Source organism: Ornithorhynchus anatinus, chromosome 2 (assembly GCF_004115215.2).
Source record: "Ornithorhynchus anatinus isolate Pmale09 chromosome 2, mOrnAna1.pri.v4, whole genome shotgun sequence".
NCBI lineage: Eukaryota > Metazoa > Chordata > Mammalia > Monotremata > Ornithorhynchidae > Ornithorhynchus > Ornithorhynchus anatinus.
The window spans coordinates 87,028,215-87,052,301 of NC_041729.1; positions in this window are offsets into that span (position 1 = coordinate 87,028,215).

Genomic DNA, 24,087 nt, shown 5'->3' on the forward strand with positions numbered 1-24,087 from the left:
GAGAAATCACTTGTAGGGATTATCTTAAAACCTTAAATGTACCACTGCTTTATCGGCATTGAATGAGATTTAATCAACGAAGCCATGATATTTTGGGTGTTAATTTGGCTGGTTTTGTACTGGCATATCCGTTTTTCAGCTGATCGGTTCCCTGTCTGGCACTTTAATGGGGAGAAGTTCAGCAAAGGTCTCTGGTATTCTTGAGTGCTTTTATATGTCCTCTCAAAGGGTAATGTTAACGGCCATCTCTTTGTAAAGCAAGTGAAATAGGTTAATAAAGATGTTTGGGAAAGAAAAGGAAGGTATAAAAAGGTAGACTATGGTGTGATGTTTGCAAATGACACAGGACAGCGGGAAATCCCATAACCATTTCACTGTGATTTAATGAAGCATTAAAAAGTAGCTAATGAGTTTGAAGGGAAGAGGAGCTTAGCAAAAGACAATAGTTGTCATTTCAAAATAGAAGTTAGGTAAATGGAACCAATATTGGGGTAAGAGGAGAGAAAAAATGATCGACATTATCCATGGTAATGCCTAGTTGCTCCTAAAATAGAAATACTCTAAATTGAGACATATTTTACTTTGCTTCCATGACACATCTCCCTTGAATTCAGTTTTCTACCCTGCCCTTCTAGATCCCACCTCCAAACTTCATTTGGATTAGTGCAATTTGAAATGCACACCTGTACCCTGGGCAAGAATTAACCAAGTGTGACATGCTCTGACAGCTAGCAGTTGGATCTGACTGGAATTTTTCAGATTAAGGGATCAGATGGCTTCGACAAATAGAGAGTAGAATTCAGCAGTCAAACGCCTTAGAATTTCCAGTCATTATTTTGGCATACTTAATCTGGTTCTATATCAGGTGATGTATGGTAAAATAATTATCATATTGAACTTGGTGGGCCAGGAAAATTCCTTCTTGTACTTTGGAAAGCTAATTTAGACTATCGATTCAGCAGTAGTAGAGAAGAAGCATGGTGTAGTGGGTAGAAAATGGGCTTGGAGGTTTGAAGGTCATGGGTTCTAATCATGGCTTTACCCCCTGTCTGCTGTGTGACCTTAGGTAAGTCACTTCACTTCTCTGTGCCTCAGTTACCTCATCTGTAAAGTGGGGATTGAAATTGTGAGCCTCACTTGGGACAGGGACTGAGTCCAACCCTATTTACTTGTATCAACCCCAGTGCTTAGTACAGTACCTGTTGCATAGTAAGCGCTTAACAAATACTACAATTAGTATTATTAGTGCATATTTTAAAATTAGAGGTGAGGCTGATTTAATTACTAGTATATATATATAAGTATACACACATGTATTCATTCAATAGTATATATTGAGCGTTTACTATGTGCAGAGTACTGTACTAAGCACTTGGAATGTACAATTCAGCAACAGATAGAGACAATCCCTGCCCAATGACGGGCTCAATATTCATTTGAAGTGTGTTTCTTGGCATATGTGTGTTGATGGTTTCCCTTCGGAGTACTCAAAACTCCACATCCTTGGGTGAGCATAGAATTTTATAGTTAGAGGCAACCCCCTAAATGAGTAGTTATTAAGTGAACAGGCCTCGTTATGTTTCCATCAAAGTTTCTCAAACAGTTTTTGTTCTATGATTGCAACAAAAGCTCCCTCAAATCCCTTTGATCCTCATTACTCTTCCACCCCACCACTGACAGATAGAAGTGCCCGATCGGTTTCCATTTTGGCATTGAATTTGACTTTGGTCTTAAAGCCTGCAAGGGAGAGAGTGTTTAGGGAGAGTCCAAGCAGCTGAGGAGGCCAACTCATTCATGCAATGTGCAGGTTGCCACTAGATCACCTGCTAGCAGTGCAATCGATCCATGGTATCACGTGAGAGCCTGCTGAGTGCAGAGCGTTGTGCTGAGTGCTTGAAGGTAGTTCCCAGTTTGTGGCCCCGGACCCAAACACCTCCACAACCATCCTTCATTATCATCATCAGTCTCCTTCTCAGTCAGCTCTGAATGAACTGCTCACAAGTCTCTGGTTTGGGAAACTGCATGCCAGAGACTGCAGCCACCCGCGACCCTGCCGAGGGGGTCAGCTCTGGGGAGGTGACCTGGTGAAGAGGTCTTGCAGGCAGGTGCCCATCCCCTAGTCCCCTCCCCGGTCAGCTCAGGAGGAACCGTGGGCCAGAGACAGGGAGGGGGCCCACTCTTGGACGAAGGGACCTGGCAGCAATATGGAAGGCATAGTAGAAAGGAGGACAGCTTCCTGTTAATCCCCAAATAACAAAACGGGAGAAGAGCAGAACTTCAGTATTTTTAAATTCTCTGAAAGAGGCCACCCAGGGTCATGAAAAGTCCCACCTCCCTCTTCCCCGGCTCTGCCCCGTGGTCGCAAGATCGGACAACTCCGTAATTTAAGCCATGGAGACAACCCATCAGAAGCCGATATAAACGACTGGTGTGTAAAATCGTTTTGAAGGATTTGGCCACATTAACATGCCGTAGCGCAAAATGCTTCAATATGCCATGGTATCATACTCACCCTTCCCTTCTTCCCCTCTCCCTCAGACCCCACAACAGTTATTTATGCATCTTTATGCTTTATTATGTCCTCTTTTTTGTAATTTGTTTTAGTGTCCTTCTCCCCAATTAGATTATAAGCTTCTTGAAGGTAGGGATCACATCTATCATTATTATTTTTATTGTTATGTGCTCTTGAGTCGTTTCCGATTCACAGCAAATCCATGCATATGGTTTCAACAGAAAGTCCTGTCCTCTGCTATAATCCGCAATCTTTCTAACAGTTCTTCCGCTTTTGTTGTTATGGTCTCTATCTAGCTGCTGGTCTGCCTCTTCCATGTTTTCCCTGGACTTTCCTAGCATTAGTGTCTTCTCCAGAAAATTAGTCCTCCTGATGTTGTGTCCAAAATATGCTAATCTTAGTAGAGTCATTTCGCCTTCCAAAGGCCACTTTGGTTTAATTTGCTTCAAAATCAATTTATTTGTTTTTCGGGCAGTCCATGGTATTCGCAAAAGCCTTCTCTGACACCGCATTTCAAAAGAATCGATGTTCTTTCTATCCTGTTTTTTCATGGTCCAGCTTTCAGATCCATACATTGTTACTGGAAACACTATAGAGTTGACAATTTGTGTTTTTGTGGCAGTTGTTACATCAGCATATTTCATGACTTTTATCAGGCTCTTCATAGCAAGTCTTCCTAACATTAATCTTTGTATCAGGCTCTTCATAGCAAGTCTTCCTAACATTAATCTTTGACGTATTTCTTTTATGCCTTCCCGTCCCCTAATTATAGTGATATGCTCAGAAGAACAGTCAGGTGGGAGCCCCGGCGATAAATAGGAAACATACCTCTTCAGGAGGCTAAGAGCTACTTGGTCAGTGCACCATTGTTGGGGAGAGAGAGACAGACATTAATATAAATAAAATAAATAACAGGTATGTATGTAAGTGCTGGGAGCAGGGAAGAAAAAAAGGAGCATGGCAGGGTGACAAAGAAAGGATTGGAAGAAGAGGAAAGGAGGGGGCTTAGTCAGGTAAGTCCTCCTGGAGGATATGTACCTTCAATAAGGCCTTGATCGTGGGTAGAGTAATTGTTGGATTTGAGAAGTGAGGGCGTTCCAGGCCAGAGGCAGGATGTGGGCGAGAGGTCGGTGGTGGGATAGGTGAGATCAAGGCACAGTGAGAGGTTTAGCATTAGAGGAGCCAAGTTTGTGGGCTGGGTTGTGGTAGGAGAGTAGTGAGGTGAGATAGGAGGAGGCAAGGTGACTGAGTGCTTTAAAGGCAATGGTGAAGAGTTTTTGTTTAATGTGGAGGTGAACGGGCAACCATCTGAGTCTTTTGAGGAGGGGGGATGACATATCCTGAACGTTTTTATAGAAATATGATCTGGGCAACAGAGTGAAGTATAGAGTGGAATGGGGAGAGGCAGGAGGCTGATGTGGTAATCCAGGTGGGAAAGGATGAGTGATTGTATTAGCGGGTCAGCAGATTGGGGAGGAAAGGGCAGATTTTAGCAAATTTCAGTTAGAGGAAGTAGTACAGTATAAGGATATTTATGTAAGTGCTCTAGGGCTGGGGTGAATACCCGAGTACTTCAGGGCTACATAACTAAGTGTGTAGTTGATGAAGAAGGGAGCGGGAGAAGGTGAAATGAAAGCTTAGTTAGGGAAGATCTCTTGGAGGAGATGTGCTTTTAGGAAGGTTTTGAAGTTAGGGAGAGTGGTGGATTTTGGAGTCGAATTGAAGGGAGAGGGAATTCTAGGCCATAGGGAGGATGTGGGCAACAAGTTAGTGGCAGGATAGATGAGAATGAGGTACAGACAGTAGGTTGGCATTGGACGAGTGGAATGTGTAGACTGGGTTGCTGTAGGAGATTAGCAAGGTAAGGTAGAGGGGAGAGAACACATTGAGTCCTTTAGAGACGATAGTATGGAGTTTCTGTTTGATGGCAAGGTGGATGGACAACCATTTGAGGTTTGTGAAGAATGGGTGATATGGATTGAATAATTTTTAGAAAAATGATCCAGGCAGAAGAGTGAAGAGTGGACTGGAGTGGGGAGAGACAGGAGGCAGAGAGGTCAGCAAGCAGTCAGATGCAGTAGTCAAGGTGGGCTAGGACAAGTGCTTGGACCAATACGTTAGCGGTTTGGATAGAGCAGAGAGGTTGGATTCCAGAATTGTGCTGGACTGTAGGTGATGAAAAGATGTCTTAGAAATTATCAGGAGGAAAAGCAGCACTAAGGGACTGGGTAAAGGAGGATAGAGTGTGTGTGCGCGTGCGCGCGGGCATAAACACTGTTATCCTCCTTTCTTTATCTGTACCATGTACTTATCTTTTGTTGCACTTGGTATTGTGCAAGGGCCTTTTCAGGTCTTACTGATCCTGTTCGGAGCAAAATAAGAGTAGGCCAAAAGTATTTAACTTTATAAAAACTAGGGTTTATTCCAGGGTTGTTGGCACAGAGGTATTACTAGGCCTTGAAGTAACGTGGTCTAGTGGAAAGAGCATAGGCCTGGGATTCAGAGGACCTGGGTTCTAATCCTGGCTCTGCCGCTTGCCTGCTGTGTGATCTTGGGCATGTCACTTAACTTCTCAGTGTCTCAGGTCCCTCATCTGCAAAAATGGGGATTAAATACCTGTTCTCCCTCCTATTTAGACTGCGAGCCACATTTGAGACCCGATTATTCATTCAACATATTTATTGAGCGCTTACTGTGTGCAGGGCACTGTACTAAGTGCTTGGGAAGTAAAATTCAGCAACAGAGACAATCCCTGCCCACAATGCGCTCACAGTCTAGAATCTTGTATTTACCTCAGCACTTAGTACATACAGTGCTTGACTCATAATACGCATTTAACAAATACCACATTTATATTGGCTTTTTGGGCTGCTCTAGTGCTTAGTACAATGCTTTGCACAAAATGAGTGCTGAATAAATACCATGGATTAATTGATTGCTTTCTTTTGAATTGGGAGTATAACCAAGAGAATCCTGAAGTTAATCAGAAAAAAGGATCATGAAGAGTGAAAAATTTGCACTCAGACTGCAAACTCAGAAATAGGACTTGGTATTTCAAAAGAGCCTCTTCCGAGAAGCTGATCATTGTTATGTAGGATTTGCTATGTGAGCGCCTCTTAATTCTGTTTCTGACAGATCATTTTCTGTTGGAGCACTTTATAAAGAAAGGAGGTAGCTTAGTGGTCATTGCAAAAATTCTACACACACCCGCACTAAGAAGTTTATTAAATTAATTACATGGTGCTTCGGTTACTGATTGGGAACAGTGTTAGGATTCAAAATTTTTTTTTTTCTTTTTAATCCTGAGTTCAGAACTGTGCTGACCAGAGCTTTCTTATCCTTTAAACATAAAAAAAGTTTTAATCAAAGATGAGAATCTAAATTTGAACACTGAATCTTAATGTGTCTGGTTTATTATTTTGCTTTTTCTCAGCCCTTGGCTTGATTTTACAACTTTGATGCCAGTAGGAATGAATGCTAATTTGAAAACTGAGAAGCAGCGTGGATTAGTGGAAAGACTATGGGGCTGGGCATCAGAAGACCTGGATTCTAATTCCGCTCTGCAACTTGCCTGCAGTGTCATCTTGGACAAGTCACATAACTTCTGGGCCTCAGTTCCCTCAACTGTGAAATGGGGATTAAATACCTGTTCTCCCTCCTACTTAGACTGTGAGTCCCATCTGGGACAAGGACTGTGTCCAACCTGATTAACTTTACCTCAGCACTTAGAACACCGTGTGACATGGAGTAAGCAAATGCTTATGCAATAAATTCCATACAAAAGAGGAACAGAAAATACTGTGGAATTTTGTCTTGTAGGTAGTAGGGAATATTTATTCTTGCCTTGCCTTTCTTGGCTTGAAGCTTTTTAAAAGTGATGTTCAAAGTGATGGCGTGGTGGTTTGCCAAAGTAATCCACAAATGTAGCTATATTCTTAGAATCCTGAAGATTAAATCCCACTTCTGTCATTAGAATCTTGTCTCAATCCATAAGAGATTGGCCCCTCATGATCCGTAATTTAAGACAACATGCTTTTAACATTCTGATGATGTTAGCCCAGATTTGATTAAATTCACCTTTCATATTTTGGCTATGCTTCAGGACGTGTTTTGGATGAGAAGCAAATGGGGGTACGATTTTCTTACACTTTTATTCCTGTATGCTGTAAACAAGATTTGATGGAATTGAGAAGCAGTGTGTTCTAGTGGATGGAGCACAGGGGTGGGAATCAGAGGATGTGGACTCTAATCCCTCCCCAATCTGCCACTTGTGTGCTGTGTGACCTTGGGGAAGTCACGTAACTTCTCTTTACCTCAATTCCCTCATCCATAAAATGGGAATTAAGATTGAGCCCTGTATGGGATCCGGTCTGTGTCCAATCTGCATATCTCGTATGTATCCCGGCACTAAGAACAGTTCCTCGCATTTCATTCATTCAGTCGCATTTATTGAGTGCTTACTGTGTGCAGAGCACTGTACTAAGCACTTGGAAAGTTCAGTTTGGCAACAGATAGAGACAATCCCTACCCAACAACGGGCTCACAGTCTAGAAGGGGGAGACAGACAAGACAACAAAACAAAACAAATAGACAGGCATCAATAGCATTAAAATAAATAGAATTATAGATGTATACATATAATAAAATAAATAGAATTATAAATATGTACAAATATACTCAAGTACTGTGGGGTAGGGAAGGGGGTAGAGTAGAGGGAGTGAGTAGGTGCGATGGGGAGGGGAGAAGGGGCAGCCAGGCACAGAGTAAGGGCTTAACAAAAAACATTTAAAAATGCACTGGTAAAGTCACTATGTGTAGGTATATATATTTGGGAACAAACTACAGTAAAGTTTCCTAGTTCCTTCCGTCTTGTGGATCTCTACCTGGTGGGAAGTGATGAATGTAGGGGTCGAGTGATTAAGAGAGAAACAGGAGTCCTCATTTTTCCCTACTATTTGTCCACCTTTCTCATGTGGTTGTGAGACTTTTCAAAACTGATTCCACAGTCCCTGTTGCTGAGTAATATTCAGTTCTCCATAGGCATTATTGACAAACATCTAACGTAGTGCTAGACTCCCTGCGGATGCCTCATAAATACTTGTTGACTTGTTGACTGACTAACTGATATTGAGTTAACTCTGGAAATTAGATTGGGTCCATCTTACAGTGATCCAAATTGCAAGCGGAGGAGTGAGAAATGGCTATTTTCACACTCAGTTCCCCACTTGTGTCTGTTACATGCTTCCTGGGAGGAATTGGAGCGGATTTGATTCCAGCTGCTATGCTCAGTCCCCCCAGGCTACCTCAGCCTGTGTTTATTTATCCAGGAGGAGCTGTGTCTCTGGTCTTTCCAAATACTCCTGTTTGAGTTCTCCCTCGAGGCAGAACTCTTCATCATAAATGTACCTTATAGCCTAATGTGTGTTGAGCATTTATTTTTTTATTTGGGTATTGTGGCATTGTTTATTGTTTCTTGTCACTGTTATGTCATTTTGTAGTTCAGCTACTAATTAAATTAATCCTCTCCCTTCAAGTAATTTGTGTATTCTACACAGATGTAGCATGGCCTAGTGGATAGGGCATGGGCCTAGCAGTCAGAAGAATGGGTTCTAATCCTGGCTCCTTTGCTTGTCTGCTGTGTGACCTTGGGTAAGTAACTTAATGTCTCTGGTCTTCAGTTACCTCATCTTTAACATAGAGATTATGATCAAGAGCCCCATATGGAACATGGATTGTGTCTTGTAATAATAATTATGGTATTTGTTAAGTGCTTACTATGTGCTGAGCACTGTTCTAAGTGCTGGGGTAATCAGATTGTCCCACGTGGGGCTCACAATTTTAATCCCCATTTTTACAGATGAGGTAACTGAGGCACAGAGAAGTTAAGTGACTTGCCCAAGGTCACACAGCAGACAAGTGGCAGAGCCCCCCAGTGCTTAGTTCAGTGTCTGGTACATAGTAAGCACTTAACAAATACCATTAAAAAAAAAGATGTTTCTAGACCTTTTTGGCCACTGTCATAGAGGAAAAGGATGGGATTTCACTGTTAGAAGTTATTTGCACCCTTTATTCACCCTTTCTCCCTCCAGCACGTATGTACCTATCCACAATTTATTTATTTCTATAACCTGTCTCCCCCTCACGACTGGAAGCTCATTGTGGGCAGGGAATGTGTCTACCAATTCTGCTACATTGTACCCTTCCAATTGCTTAGTATAGTGCTCTGCACACAGTAATAATAATAATAGTAGTATTTGTTAAATGCCTACTATGTGCCAAACAGTCTACAAAGCGCTGGGTCGGATACAAGCAAATTGGGTTGGACACAGTCTCTGTCACACACAGGGCTCACAATCTCAATACCTACTTTGCAGATGAGGTCACTGAGGCATAGAGAAATGAAGCGACTTGCCCGAAGTCACCCAGCAGACAAGTGGCAGTGCCGAGATTAGAACCCATGACCTTCTGACTCCCCGACTCATGCTCTACCCATTCAGCCATCCTGCTTCTCTAAGCATTGAGCAGTGCGAATCTTTGAAAATGAAGGGAAAGTATTACATGTGTATCTATATGTGCCAGATTTTCTTGCTCTGGGGATGCAGGAAAGAGATGAAGAGACTTCTTAGAGGTAAGGCTGGGGCCAAGATGGTGGTGTTGCCTATTTTGACCCTGCATCATAAACACTTTTAGAAACCGCTCCCCCCCCCCACCAGATTTGAGGGTCGTCAGATGGAGGACAGGGAGTCCACTGACAAGAAATAGCCAATGGTATTGCTCTCCCCACTCAATCACCCTTAGTCTTCCAACGTCTGTGTGGGAAATGTTCTGCAATTTCTCCATGCTTTCCCACATGATGCTGAGGCATTTGGGTATTGGAAATCTGAAATGCTGATTGGTTTTTATTCTTAAAGCAGATCCCTATTTCTTTTTTGGTGGTATTTGTTAAGCACAAACTACATGCCACTCACTGTTCTAAGCTCTGGGATAAATACAAGAAAATCAGGCAGGACACAGTCTCTCTCCCTCATGGTCACCTAGTCTAAATAGCAGGGAGAACAGGTTTTGAATCTGTATATTACACATGAGGTAATTGAGACACAGAAAAGTAAAGTGACTTGCCCTATTGACTCTTCTCACTGAAGTACAATGCTTTCCAAAGTTCTCCACTATTTTTAGGCTTGGACTAGCTACTCACTTCAGAAAGATGAAATAGTTGTCAGTGACTCATCTAGGATTTCTCCTAAGATGCTCATATTTTTCAACTATTCTTAAATTTTTTCTTCACCTTCTTTTCGGGCTCCTATCTATGGAAAGACAATGATGTGCACTCCTATCGCATCAATAGAGGAACAGGTTGGCCTAGTGGATAAAGCATGGGCCTGGAAGTCAGAAAGATCTGCATTCTTATTCTGGCTCTGCCACCTGTCTGCAATGTGACCGTGGACAAGTCATTCAACCTCTCTGGGCCTCAGTTAACTCATCTGTAAAATGGAGATTAAGACAGTGAGCCCCATGTAGGACATGGACTTTGTCCAACCCAAATTGATTGTATCTAGTCTAGTGCCTATCTAGTACAGTATCTAGTACAGCACCTAGCGTATAGTAAGCATTTAAATACCATCATCATTTTTATTATTACTATCAAAGATTTGAGTCTCTTTGCCAACAAATCATTTTGACCAAAATTATCTACTGTTGCTTTGGCTTCAAAGACCCATGTGCAGTTGATGACCTATTGGACACTGAATACGTAAAGAAGTTTCCTGACCTCACTTAGTGCTTGCAAAGCCCATGGCTGTTTATGGGGGTGCTCCTGTTATTTCTCCCTAAGGAGAGCAAGTCTGTCCCCCAATTTTCCACCAGGTTGTCTGTGGGCTTAGGTGGTCTCCCAACAGTAAGTCAGAGTTTATTGAACACTTACTGTGTGCAGAGCACCGTACTAAGCTCTTGGGAGACTAAAATGCAGAGCACCGTACTAAGCACTTGGGAGAGTAAAATATAAAAATATAACAGACACATTCCCTGCTCACATGAGTTTACAGTCTGAGGGGTAGGCAGACATCGACATAAATAAATAAATTTACAGATATGTACATAAGTGCTGTGGAGCTTGGAGAGGGCAGGAATAAAGGCACAGGTCAAGGCCGCGCAGGAGGGAGTTGGAAAAAAGGAAAGGAGGACTTAGGGAAGGCCTTGGTAGAGATGTGCCTTCAGTAATGTTTTGAAGATAGGGAGAGTAATTGTCTGTTGGCTATAAAGACGGAAGGGTGTTCCAGGCCAAGGGCAGGACGTGGGCGAGAGGTCGGCAACGAGAGAGACACAATCGAGCTACAGTGAGAATGTTGGCTTTAGAGGAGCGAAGTGTGTGGGCTGGGTTGTAGTAAGAGAGTGGTGAGGTAAGGTAGGAGGGAGCAAGGTGACTGAGTGCCTTAAAGCTGATGGTAAAGAGTTTTTTGTTTGTTACAGAGGTGGATGGACAACCACTGGAAATTCTTGAGGAGGGGTAAACCTGGCCTGAATGTTTTTATTCACTGCTTTCTTATTGCTTGAGAATGCTTCATTATGTCTATAGCTTGGTTGTGGTACCTCCCTGCTTGCATATAACCCCTTTCGTTTCACTGGCAAATCTGCCAGCAGGCAAATCCTGTCGAGCCCGATTATCTGCTCCTTCAGAGAAGAGCCCAGCCCGGTGCAGTCATTTAGTGGGTGTGGGCTGGGAAGAGAGGAAAGAAGGGCCTCCCCTCCCCCAAGCTGTGCATCCTTTTTTGCACTCTACTGCACAAACGAGTGAATTCTCTCCCACATAAAGACCTGGGGTGTGTAGCAGCTATCTGGATGTAGGAATTTCTCTGAGAGAGTTCTTGCAGTGAGCGTAGGGTGAAAGTCTGCTGCTTTTTGTTACTTTGCTCTTGGGGTGAGGAGGGGCAGCGAACATATTCTCCCCATCTCTATATACTTTGGGCAGAAGCATCATTACAGGAAGAAAGGACCCAAGAGGCTCTGGTTCTGTTAGGGTCTAGGGGAAAGTGTTCCCTGGCCAAAAGAGCCCACCCTGAAGCTAGTCTAGAAGCAAAAACTTCCTTGGGGCAGCAGGGAGTTCCCATTGTTGGATTCTGTGTTATTTTTTCTTTTGTACATTTGAAATAATTTTTTCCTGAAAATTCAGACTTGAAAGATTGGGATGCTATATTTCACTGGCATGGATGGATGCCTTATGTACTTTTAAAAGTAATCATCTAAAACTTTTTGGATCTCAGCCTTATTGCACAGTGCAGAAATTAGTGTTTTTCCATTCCTTAGTTGTTTTCAAACGCTTCCATCTGTTCCGTGGTGGTAAGATTTTCGAAGTTTGCTGCATGAAACAATTAAAGTCATGCTAAAAGATAAAAGCAAACCACAAGCAATTTATTTAGTAAACGGGTTAGACAGTTTATTGGGAATTATATCTCCATTATTCCATAAAAGGCCTCCCTATTCATATATGACTTAGGGCCTCCTCAAAATTGGATTATGCCCGGATTTGTTGTCACCCCTCGTTTCAGTTGAGTAGGTATCCTTTCTGCTTTTTCCTGAACAGATTGGGTGACTCATTTTGCTTTCTTATATTTGAATTGTATGCCCGCTGCCAAGACCTTGGGTGACTTACAAGACTCTAAACTAAGCTTATACTAATATTCGGATCTTTTGTCAGCATGTGTAGCCTGTGAAAAAGAATCAGGGCTGGGATGCTTGTTAGTATGACTGCAGAATTGGTCTTGGTAAGAACTGGAATAATAACACAAAATTTCAAGTGAGAGAGTGAACTGTGCCCATAATTAAGGTGACTGAAACCAACAGGTGAAGTATATTTATAATAAGAATTATAGATCTGAGAGGAAAGATAGTCTACCTAATTCAGATTATTTGAGCTGTACATTCAGATGGAGACGCCTTATTTAGCTGTGAATATTCCAAGATAATACATTGCCATAGGAGCAAGGATCGATCTTGTGTAAGCAATAGATTGATGGGCATTTACTCTTGTCTTTTTTTTAATGGTATTTGTTAAGGGTTTACTATGTATCAGGCCCTCTACTTAACACTGGGGTAGATACAAGTTAATCGGGTTGGACACAGTCCATGTTCCTCGTGGAACTCACAGTCATAATTCCTATTGTACAGATGAGGTAACTGAGACACAGAGAAGTGAAATGACTTGTCCAAGGTCACATAGCAGATCTGTGGCAGAACAGGATTAGAATCCAGGTCCTCTGACACCTAGGCCTGTGGTCTTTCCAGTGGGCCACGCTGCTTCTCAGAGATGGGAAGACTTTCTCCTGCTCCAATACTTTGGTAGTTCAGAGTATTCCCATCTTCAGCCTTAAACCTTATTTAAAATAATAATAATAATGGTATTTGTTAAGTGCTTACTGGGTACTAGGCACGGTACCAAGCACTGGGGTGGATACAAGGAAATCGGGTTGGACACAGTCCCTGTCCCATGTGGGGCTCACAGTCGCAATCCCCATTTTACGGATGAGGTAACGGAAGCACAGAGAAGTGAAGTGACTTGCCCAAGGTCACACAGCAGACAAGTAGCAGAGCTGGGATTAGAATCCATGACTTTCTGACTCCCCGGCCGATGCTCTATCCACTACACCGTGCTGCTTCTGCAAGTGAGGGCCAACAAACACACGGTATCTTTGTATCTTGATTTGGACTGGATTGTTTTCTCCTTTGGTGGAATTTTCCTATTTGTACTGAAGGTATCCACGATTCATGGATAGCAGAAGTATACTTCTACCAAAAAAATCTGAAAGTTCAGATGTCTTTTGAGGGTCTCAGGGTGATCGAGGCTGCCAGTTAGGGTCAATGATTTGTTTTTGGAGTTGGAATACAGAGTAAACTTAATACCTTATTTTCTGTTCATTACATCAGGGAGAATTTTTTTGAAGCTGTCAAGTTGGATTTTTATGTTGTTGAAATATTATGCATTTAGGAAATCCATGCCCTTCAGGTAGAGAATGGCAATTGCTAAAGTTATTTCATCTAATCAATTAACTATATATACTAGGTCTTTTGGGGAAAAGGATGACCCTTCTGCCCTGACAGTGGGATTCTAACAGCGGCTAGGAATGGTTAATATGACTGACAATCCTTCCATATGGTGTACTCTCCCGAGAGCTTGGCACAGAAGCAGCGTGACCTAGTGGGTAGAGCAATGGCTTGAGAGTCAGAAGGACCTGGGTCCTAATAGCTTCACCACTTGTCTGCTGTGTGACCTGGGACAAGTCACTTCCCTTCTCTAGGCCTCAGTTATCTCATCTGTGAAATGGAGATTAAGACTGTGAGCCCTGTGTGGAAGAGGGATTTTGTTCAACCCAATTACTTTGTATCTATGCCAGGGCTTAGTGTAGTGCCTGACATATAGTAAATGCTTAACAAGTGCCACTATTATTATTACTATTATTATTACAGTGCTCTGTACACAGTCAGCACTCAGTAAGCACGACTGATTGTGTGGATGTCAAAATCGCCCCTTACTGTATTGTTGCATATAATACCCACAGTGGTTGGCAAGATTTCTTCCCCATAGGTTCATAATCTTCTCGCAGCAAACCAATTACCTCATTTCTGCTGTCTGACTGCACTCCTAGTTGACTTGTCTTCTGACCTGTTAGACAACATGGCTTAACATTGGGCTGTTACAAAGAGCTTTTTTGCTTCATCAAAAAATGAAATAGCATCTGTACCAATCACTGAAAGGTGTTTCCCCAGTGTTATTTGCTCTTTGGATGTACTTCCCTTTCACAGGGACACTTTGGAGAAATCCAGTGATATTCATGCCTTACTATGCTGTACTACTGTTCACTCTAACAGTGCCTGAGAGCTGGTTCTTGAGGAACTGCTCCCAAGGAGTCTTCTCGCACCAGTAGGGCAACATCACCCTGACGTCTCCGATCCATATCACCCTGTCCACTGTTTCAGGAGAAGAAGGATTACAGTGTGGAGAGTGTGTGACAGATGGCCACGATGAATATCCCGGCCCCCAAACCCTCACCACCTGATTTTAGGTTGAAAAATGTTTCCGTTCTAGTGGGTAGTGTGACTCTGCCCTTCCCTAAATCCTATTTGCTTTCTTTTCTGGCTCTCAGAATATTCTACGCCTGAAAAATCACAGCCAAAAGTGGTTTAAAAAGGGTTGTCAATGTGCATTCCTAAAATGCCAGATGAAAGCATGTTTCCTGGTTCATTTCCTCTCCCCCCAACCAGAAAAGGGATGGGATTGGAATTCCCGTGGAAATTTGTCAATTGAGCCCTTCAGTGGAAGAAACAGGAATTGGAGAGTTGGGGGTAGGGCCGGGGGAGAAAGAGCTTGACTAACATTGATCTGCATTTAGGATGTGTTTTGTGTCCAGAAAAGCAGCGTGGCCTAAATGGAAAGAGCACAAGGCTTGTTCTAATTCCGGTTCCACCATTCGCCTGCTGTGTGACTTTGGGGTAGTCACTTTTCTGTGCCTCAGTATCCTCATCGGTAAAATGGGGATTAAATACCTGTTTTCCCTTCCCCTTAGGCTGTGTAGCCCATGTGGGACAGGGACTGTGCCAGATCTGTTTATCTTGCATATCCCTCAACGCTTAGTTTGACGCTTAGCACTTAGTAAATGCTTGGCTAATACCACAATTATTATTTTTCTCATGATTGTTATCAAATTAAGTGACTCCTTTGGGTCAGGGTTTATTAATAATTTGTTTCAATCTTTAGCTGCAATCACTTGCATTAGTTATTGCCAACAGCAGCTTTCAATATCAGCTCCCGATTCGTACTAAATATGGGCTTTGATGAGTTACACTACTGGAGGTCACAATACAAGTTTATAGCATCAAGATTACAAGAAATTTCCACTCTGTTTTGCAGTTCTGCGAGCCATATATCTTTCTTTGTTAGATGTTCATGGAGGCTGCTGCAGGTTATGTCCCTGTCTTTTTGGAAGGAGGAAAGGTCAAAGGAGAGGGCCAAAAATCATAGTATTTTAGCATTATCAAGTTCTTAACCATTGAGAATCACTGTAGTCTAGTGGAAAGAGTATAGGCCTGGGAGTTTTCAGACCTGGGCTCTAATCCCTGTTCCCCAGATTTCCTGCTGAGTGACATAGGGCAATCAATCAGTTGTATTTCTCGAGCACTTACTGTGTGCAGAGCAGTGTACTAAGCACTTGGGAGAGTACTGTGCAGCAGAGTTGGTAGGCATGTTCCCTGCCCACAGCGAGCTTTCAATCTAGAGGGCACTTAACTTTTCCTTGCCCCAGTTTCCTCATCTGTAAAATGGGGATTTATTACTTGTTCTCCTTCCTACTTACACTACTGTGGGACAGGAACTCTGTCTGACTGGTATCTACTTTAGCACTTAATGCAGTGCTTGGCACAGTAAGCACTTAACAAGTGTCACCAAGTATTATTAACCATTACATTTAGGGTTCATTTATTTATGCACATGAGAAGCAGCGTGGCTCAGTGGAAAGAGCCCAGGCTTTGGAGTCAGAGATTATGAGTTCGAATCCCAGCTCTGCCACTTGTCAGCTGGGTGACTATCGGCAAATCACTTAATTTCTCTGTGTCTCAGTTCCCTCATCTGTAAAATGGGGATTAACTGTGAGCCTCACGTGGGACAACCTGATTCCCCTATGTCTATCCCAGCGCTTAGAACAGCGCTCTGCACATAGTAAGCGCTTAACAAATCCCAACATTATTATGCACATAAATGTCTGTCTCCCTCTGTAGAATATGAGCTCACTGTGGGCAAGGAATGTGTCTGTTGTTGTAATGTACACCCCCAAGCAACCTAGTACAGTGCTTTGCATAGTGTAAGCACTCAATAAATACGATTAAATGGATGAATGGAAGTGTGGGCTAAGCTGGACAACTTGCTGCGTGTTGAGGATACTGGTTAGGATTTTCTGACTTTCCTAATCGTGACTTAGTGGAAAGAGCTCGGGCTTGAGAGTCAGAGGACATGGGTTCTAATCCCGGCTCTGCCACTTGTCTACTGTGTGACCCTGGGCAAGCCACTTAACTTCTCTGGGCTTCAGTTCCCTCGTCTGTAAATGGGAATTAAGACTGTGAGCCCCGCATAGGACAACCTGATTACCTTGTATCTACCCCAACGCAATGCTTGGCACATAGTAAGCACTTAACAAATATCATTATTATTATCGTTGTTATTAATTTACCTATAGGTCTAACTATCATTATCTTCAGAAGTATTGTCTCTCCTCCTTGCTACAGTCACTGTGGGCAGATTTTCAGCAATTGGTCTCAGTGTAAATGTGGGTTAAAGATGATTCACTTTTACTTGGAACCAATTCTTTTTTCCTACAAAAAGTAGTCCACAGTGAAATGCAAGTGCCAGGACTCCATGCTCTGAATTTCAATTTTATTTTCTTCTCAACAGCGTGAAAGATTGGAAAGGATACTTAAATAGTTTTACTGATACTTTTTCTTAAGTTGTGAATCAAAGGTGACAAAAACATGTTTCATCTCTCTGCCCGAAGTATAGTTCATTGTAAATTGGCCACTACTTATTCGAGTCTTCAATCAGCTTGTAAACTGCTGTCAACATATTTCAAACCATAACCAACAGATGGTACTACTGGCATGAATATTGCATGCACACTGAAGTTTAATGTCAGTCATTACCCACCTGGATTCTTGATGGGTAAACCAGTCTGGGTCCCATATTTTTGAGAACCAGTCTCGCTTGAGGGATCTCTGAATCAAGGAGTGATTTTCCAAACTGGTTGGCCCTGTCAATATCTGAGAGGAAGGCATTTCCTTAACTGTGGCAAGGTCGGGGTGAGGTTGGAGAATGGAGGAGGATGTGGTGTCTAGTAGGTTTTTAAATTCATGCAACAATTATAGTTTAGCATTTGTTCTTCTACTGAATAACTACATTTCTTGGTGCATATGGTGGGCAAGTATATTTCAAGAAACTCTGTGCAAGCAACTTTTTGTGCCACAGACTACCCATGTAGGTAAAGTATCTTCAGAGCTTGAGAAGTGGTGAAATGTCTACAGTGTAGAGCTGTTTCTGTAGCTAATATCAGGCACCTGGAGCTTTGGACAGGGAACATGTCTGCCAATTCTGTTATAGTGCACTCCCCCAATTGCTTAGTACAGTGCTCTGCACGCAATAAGCAATCAGCAAACATCATTGCTAATATATTGGTTAAGCAGTAGTATTGAATACCTGCTGTGTTCAAAGCACTGTATTAAATGCTTGGGAGAGGACGACAGTTAGTAGGCATGATTCCTGACTTCAGAGAACTCTCGATCTAGCCGGGGAGACACAGTGAAATAATTTACAGGAATAAGGGATATGTACATAAGTTAGCGTCTAGGTATTATAAGATATATGTACACATTAAGTGAAGCTGTAAGCGCACAAGTGTTCAGGACACACAGAGTTGCTGAAGGGGCAGTTGGAAAGATATAATTTGAGGGGATGAGAAATTGGGGAAAGGAAACTGGGGCTAATGTAGTGTCAGAAAATCTGAAGACCACTAAATTTAACTGGGGAGGGAGTTGCAGGTCTTGTGGAGTGCATGATCAAGAGGTCAATCATGGAAGAGAAAGCACAAGACACAATGAGTAGGTAAACTTGAGAGGAGCAAAATATTGCAAGCTGGAGTAGAGTGGGAAAAGAGAGTAGATAAGTAGGAGGGGAAGTGAGTGCTAATGGTCAGGAGTTTCTGCTGCAGAGTGGAATGGGTAACTCCTGGAGGTTTTTTGAAGAATGGGGAGACGTGCTGAGCAAAGATATTTCAGAAGTGATTTGGGCAGTACAGTGAAGTGTGGACTGAAGGGCCCAGACGTTTTTTATAACATGCAATGTTACACTACTTGAATTACCCCCATGCTTAAAATATTTGCTTTGATGGGTGAAGTTTACTCACATGTTCTTAGAGATCATGGGCGCGTTATAAAAAATTTGCCAGAGGCAGATTCTTTCAATTATTTGATGCATGTAGCTAAAATTATCTGAGTATCAGAAACCTAAGTTCCTGTTGACTACCTGTGTTGCTTTGTAAATAAAAAGAATCCAATTATACCTAACATAAGACAGGGAAGTGTGTATGTACCATTTTCTGCCACTTTTTTATTCTTACACCGTCTTCCCTTTCTTCCCATTCCCCAAGCCTCCCCACTCACTAGGCCCCCATTGAAGTGCAGAGTATTTTGGTGGCTTCAGCCCACAACTTCTGAGATCTGGTGTCTGGAAAAGGCCAGCTCTGTTGTTGGACTACTGACCAAAATGTGGTCTCACCTACAAGATCTTCATTAAACAGCTGCACTGTGGGACCCACCCATCCGTAGAAATAGCTTTGGGAAAGTTGGAATGGTGGCTGATTCTGCAGTCTGACCTGAACAAGCCTTCTATTCCTTTGGTAAATTATGAGTGCCCCCTCCATTCCCCCGATTTGGATTTTAATAAAGCTTCCATACAGACTGAACTTCACGTTTTTTGAGCTGATTGAGTTGATTTTCCGGTATTTCCAGCCAGTCTAATCCAAAAATGATGAGCTGTGGAAAAAAGCTTGAGTAATACACAATATAAAATACACAGTATCCTGATAAAGTTTCTCCCCCACCCCCTACACCTCATTCTCATTGAATTTCTAGGAATCCCAGGGATAAGAGAGGGAGATTTAACCCCCAAATGAAGGTTAATGCCAATCTACCATACTTCTGAATTATTTCTCACTTGGTATATGGCCTGATCATTAAAGCTTGACTTACTCTTAAGCTTTTATTAATTATCCACAGAAGGTCAGGGGCTAATGAGAAGATTTCTTTCTCTCACAGAGCTTACACTTTGAAGATGTATGTTTGGGGAAAGTGGGCTTAATCTCATGGACTTTTGGCATAATTCACAACTGAGTGGTATAAGATAAAGTTTTGAGAGGAAATACATCTCTTGAGAGATCTCAAACTGAAGGAAGGCCTGTTAAGGAGATCCGGGGAGAGGTTGGGAGTTGAGGACTCTGCATTTCTGCTTCTTCCCTCCTGTCTAGACTGTAAGCTCATTCTGGGAAGGAAATGTGTCTAGCAACTCTGTGTTTGTACTTGTGTTGTACTCTGCCAAGTGTTTAGTACACAATGCTATACACACAGTAAGAGCTCAATAAAAACGATTGATTATCTCTTGCTAAAATTGCCTAGCGGACTCTTTTCAGCTGCCCTGTAATGGCTAATAACCCCATTACAAATTTTACCGCCATGGCTATTGCTCCTCAGTGAATAGATCAATGGTTCTTTATTGAGAGGCTATGTAATAAATGATTGGGGCAGTACAATAGAGTTGATAGACACCAGCCCATCCACACAGAGTTTACAACATTGTCGGACAGACAGACAATATAATAAATTACAGCAGAGGAAGCAAGGGAGTATAAGGATATTTTTATAAGTGCTCTGGGAAGTGCTTTGATATTTACAAAATATCAAAGTGTTTGGGAATACGAATGCCGCATTCCTGCCTCCTGTTGTTCGACAGGGTGCTTAAATGTTGGTATTCTGTTTTGATTTCAGGTCCACTCCAATTATTCTGAATAAATTGGTTAATATTAATTCAATATGAAATTTAAAATCTTAATATTGGCCTGAAGCTTGATTTTTATGGTATTTGCTATGTGTCAAACACTGTTCTAAGTGCTTGGGTCAATTAGGTCAACACAGTCAGTGTCCCACATGGGGCTCACAGTCTGAAGAGGATGGAAAACAGGTATTGAATACCCATTTTACAGTTGAGGAAACTCAGGAACAGAAAAGTTAAGTGACGTGCCCAAGGTCACCCATCAAGCAGTTGGCAGAGCTGGGATTAAAACCCAGATCCACTGACTCCAAGTCTCTTTCCACTAGGCTAAGCTGCTCCTCAACTTAAATTGTGTAGATCAACACAGTGTATTTGCTGTGGCTTCTGTTCACCGTTAGTGGTGTCTTCTTTGAATATGAAAGATGACTGTATTTATCTACATAGAATTATATAGACTTATGTATCTATAAATAAGACTAGTTTCTAGTTACGTGTCTGGCAGCTCATCTCTGACAATCATGCTACACAAGTAGCACAGTTCAGTTGTAAATGGTCCTTCGATCACACTTGTTGCTGTTTAGTCTTTAATTGATTATATCAACTACTGTTGCTCTGAACGTTAGTATGATTCTTCACCACTTTGTCCTGCTTCCTATGGTCCCCACTTTGAATATTAATGGTTGTTGAAGGTTGAATTACAGTTTGAAATATGAATTTGAATAGCTAACTTACAACAGGTTCCTTTGACCATTAAATCCAGAAGTCTTACGATTGTTATATTCTCTTTCACCTGTAGGAAGTAGGGGGTTTAATGTATCTTCAGAATGCATATCTGCTTCTGCAGAGTGGGATATGAATTGTCTGAATCACATACTAAAAACAACTCCTTCCTTGTTTATCTGCTTGAGCCATTAACCTGTGCAGCTGAGGCTTTAAAGCATTGCTTTGTATGACAGGCCCCGACCCCGGCCTTTAGAATAACCAGACATTGAGCTCTTACGTCTGTGTAACCGAGCTGCTGTTAATTGAGCTTGAATTAGTTCTCTGCTGAATGGGAGCAGCTCTGGAACAAAGCTTGGGAATGTTGGCAGTGGGTGCCTCGGTGAATTTGATCTGTTTCAGTCCTATTCATTGAGAACCAGAGTTGATTTTTGAAGTGGAAGAAAGAGATCATTTCCAATGTGAGGAGGACAAGGTGGGTGCTTTTTAAAGTGACGTGGTGAAAAAAATACATAATCAGAAAGTAAGATATTCAGTGAGGTGCTTTTGGGTTTGAGTTATTTTTCTTTGTCTTTTCATTGTCAGCAAATTAGGTGAAGGAACTGACAGGCAGAGGATAAAATAATAATCTGTAATGTTTTGGTTTTAGTAATGGGGAAAGCTTTGAACTCTTGGAATCAACAGAATGGGTGGGTAGAGTTGTAGTGCAACTTTGTCAGGGAAGACTTCCTGAAGGCTAGGCTTAAGAAGAATGTAGTTACCACCTAAAGTTATTAATGGTTCGGTTTGACATGGCTTGGTTTGACAGTGATACATTCCATAAGAAAACCTGCTTGCTGTAGATTTGTAAAGGCAGGAAGCTCAACAGTGTATTCATTCTGAGGAACTGCTGAGCATGCAATGTGAAGTAAATGAGAAGTTGGATCAGATGTGAAGGTCTCTGCTGCTGTAGAGAGAAACAGTTTTAAATTGTTAAAAAAAATACGAATAAAAGTCTAATTTTAAAGTCTGGGTAGGAAAATAATTCTGTATAATACTTTCTGCTGTAAAATGGAACCAAAAAAGAATGAGCAAAGCTAACTGAGCCAAGTCTAAATCCCATCAGTTTCTCCCACCCGACTTTTCCAGGATGTGCCTTTTTACTTTTCCATCCTATCAACTAAGCAGCATGGCTCAGTGGCAAGAGCCCGGGCTTGGGAGTCAGAGGTCATAGGTTCTAATCTTGGGGCTAACACTTGTCAGCTGTGTGACTTTGGGCCAGTCACTAACTTCTCTGTGCCTCAGTTCCCTCATCTGTCAAATGAGGATTAAGACTGTGAGCCCCACGTGCGACAACCTGATTACCTTCTATCTATCCCAGTGCTTAAAACAGTGATTGGCACATAGTCTGTGCTTAACCAATGCCATTATTATTATTATTATTACTCCAGTCTAGGTGTTCCACATAGCCTATGAGACTATCTTATCAGCCTCCTCACTGATTTCCCTGTCTCTCCAGTCAATCTGCTTCTTACATTCTTTACACATTCTTTACACATTTCTCCCCACTCCTCAAGAGCCTTCAATGATTGCCCATTCTTGTCCACATCAAACAAAAAATTCTGGAGCTTTAAGGAACTATGTCAGTTCTCTCCCTCTTACTTATCCACTCTTTTTTTTCCTCAATATGCATCACTTCTCACTCTTAATTCAGCTCAAACTAACCCACTCATGATGATTTGTTATCTCGCACCACTGTCCCATTGGTCATACTCATCCTCCTGCCTGGAACTTCCTCCCCCATTAAAGCCACTAGGCCGCAGCTTTTTAAGAGAAGCAGCGTGGCTCAGTGGATAGAGCCTGGGCTTGGGAGTCAAAGGTCATGAGTTCAAATCCCGGCTCTGCCACTTGTTGCTGTGTGACTTTGGGCAAGTCACTTCACTTCTCTGTGCCTCAGTTACCTCATCTGTAAAATGGGGATTAGGACTGTGAGCCCCATGTGGAACAACCTGATCACCTTGTATCCTCCCCAGCGCTTAGAACAGTGCTTTGCACATAGTAAGCCCTTACAAATGCCATCATCATCATTATTATTATTATTATTATTTTCCCATATTCAAAGCCTCCTGAGGAAGTCTTTTCCCAATTTAGTTTTCTTCTCTATAGACCATTTCCCCACAACTACCATCTTAGCACCTCAGCACCCCCAGATTTTTGCACTTCCACCTGTAGCTCTTTTGTACTATCAGTCAATCAATCATTGATTGATATTTATCGAATGCTGACTGTGTGCAGAGCAGTGTACAAAGTGCGTGTGAAAGCACAGTACAACAGAGTTGGTTGACACAATCCCTGACCACAGGAGCTTACAACTTACTACTGTTTAAGCACATACTCATCCATATGTCCATCTTTTTATTCTCTCCTGCTTCTATCTGCAATTTATTTTGTCATCTAGTCCAGTTGTAAGCCCCTTGAGGGCAGAGATCATGTGATCCGAATCTTGCTCCAGTATGTTGAATGGAGGTATCATGGCATCTCCGATCCTTGGCTTTGACTTGAGTTTCTGCACTTCATTATTTGGTGCAGGATCAGAGAGAAGGGACTGGCAAAATTTACTCTTGGTGTGGAAGGTATAAAGTGGGTTTCAGTTGACTTTTTTTTCTTTTCCTCTGCCTTCCATGTCCACTTGCTCAGAAATTAATGTCAAACACCATCTGAGATTTCTCCTATCCTGAGAACAGAGGAAGTGTCTCTGAGGGTGGAGGGAATGCCCTGCTACTGCTACAACTGTTATGTTGTACTTTCCACTGTGGTGTTCTCACCTTTGCTGTAAAATTAGTGCTCTCGTAGGCAATTCATTGTTGACCATACCCAGGAATTCATTTGTCAACAAAATGGTGGAGATTTTGTGGAATGCTATTTTCCACCCATGGTTTTTTTTTAATTTACCAACCATTGTCAAACTGTGGTATATGAGTGCTTATGTGTGCAGAGCACTAGCTCTTGGGTGAATACAATGAAAGAGAATTGGTAGATACATTCTCTGAACATAAGAAACTTACAGTCAAGAGAAGATAGACATGAAAATAAATTAGGGATCTTATATAATAATAATAATGTTGGTATTTGTTAAGCGCTTACTATGTGCAGAACACTGGTCTAAGCACTGGGGTAGATACAGGATAATCAGGTTGTCCCACATGAGGCTCACAGTTAATTCCCATTTTACAGATGAGGTAGCTTTGACACAGTGAAGTTAAGTGACTTGCCCACAGTCACCCAGCTGACAAGTGGCAGAGCT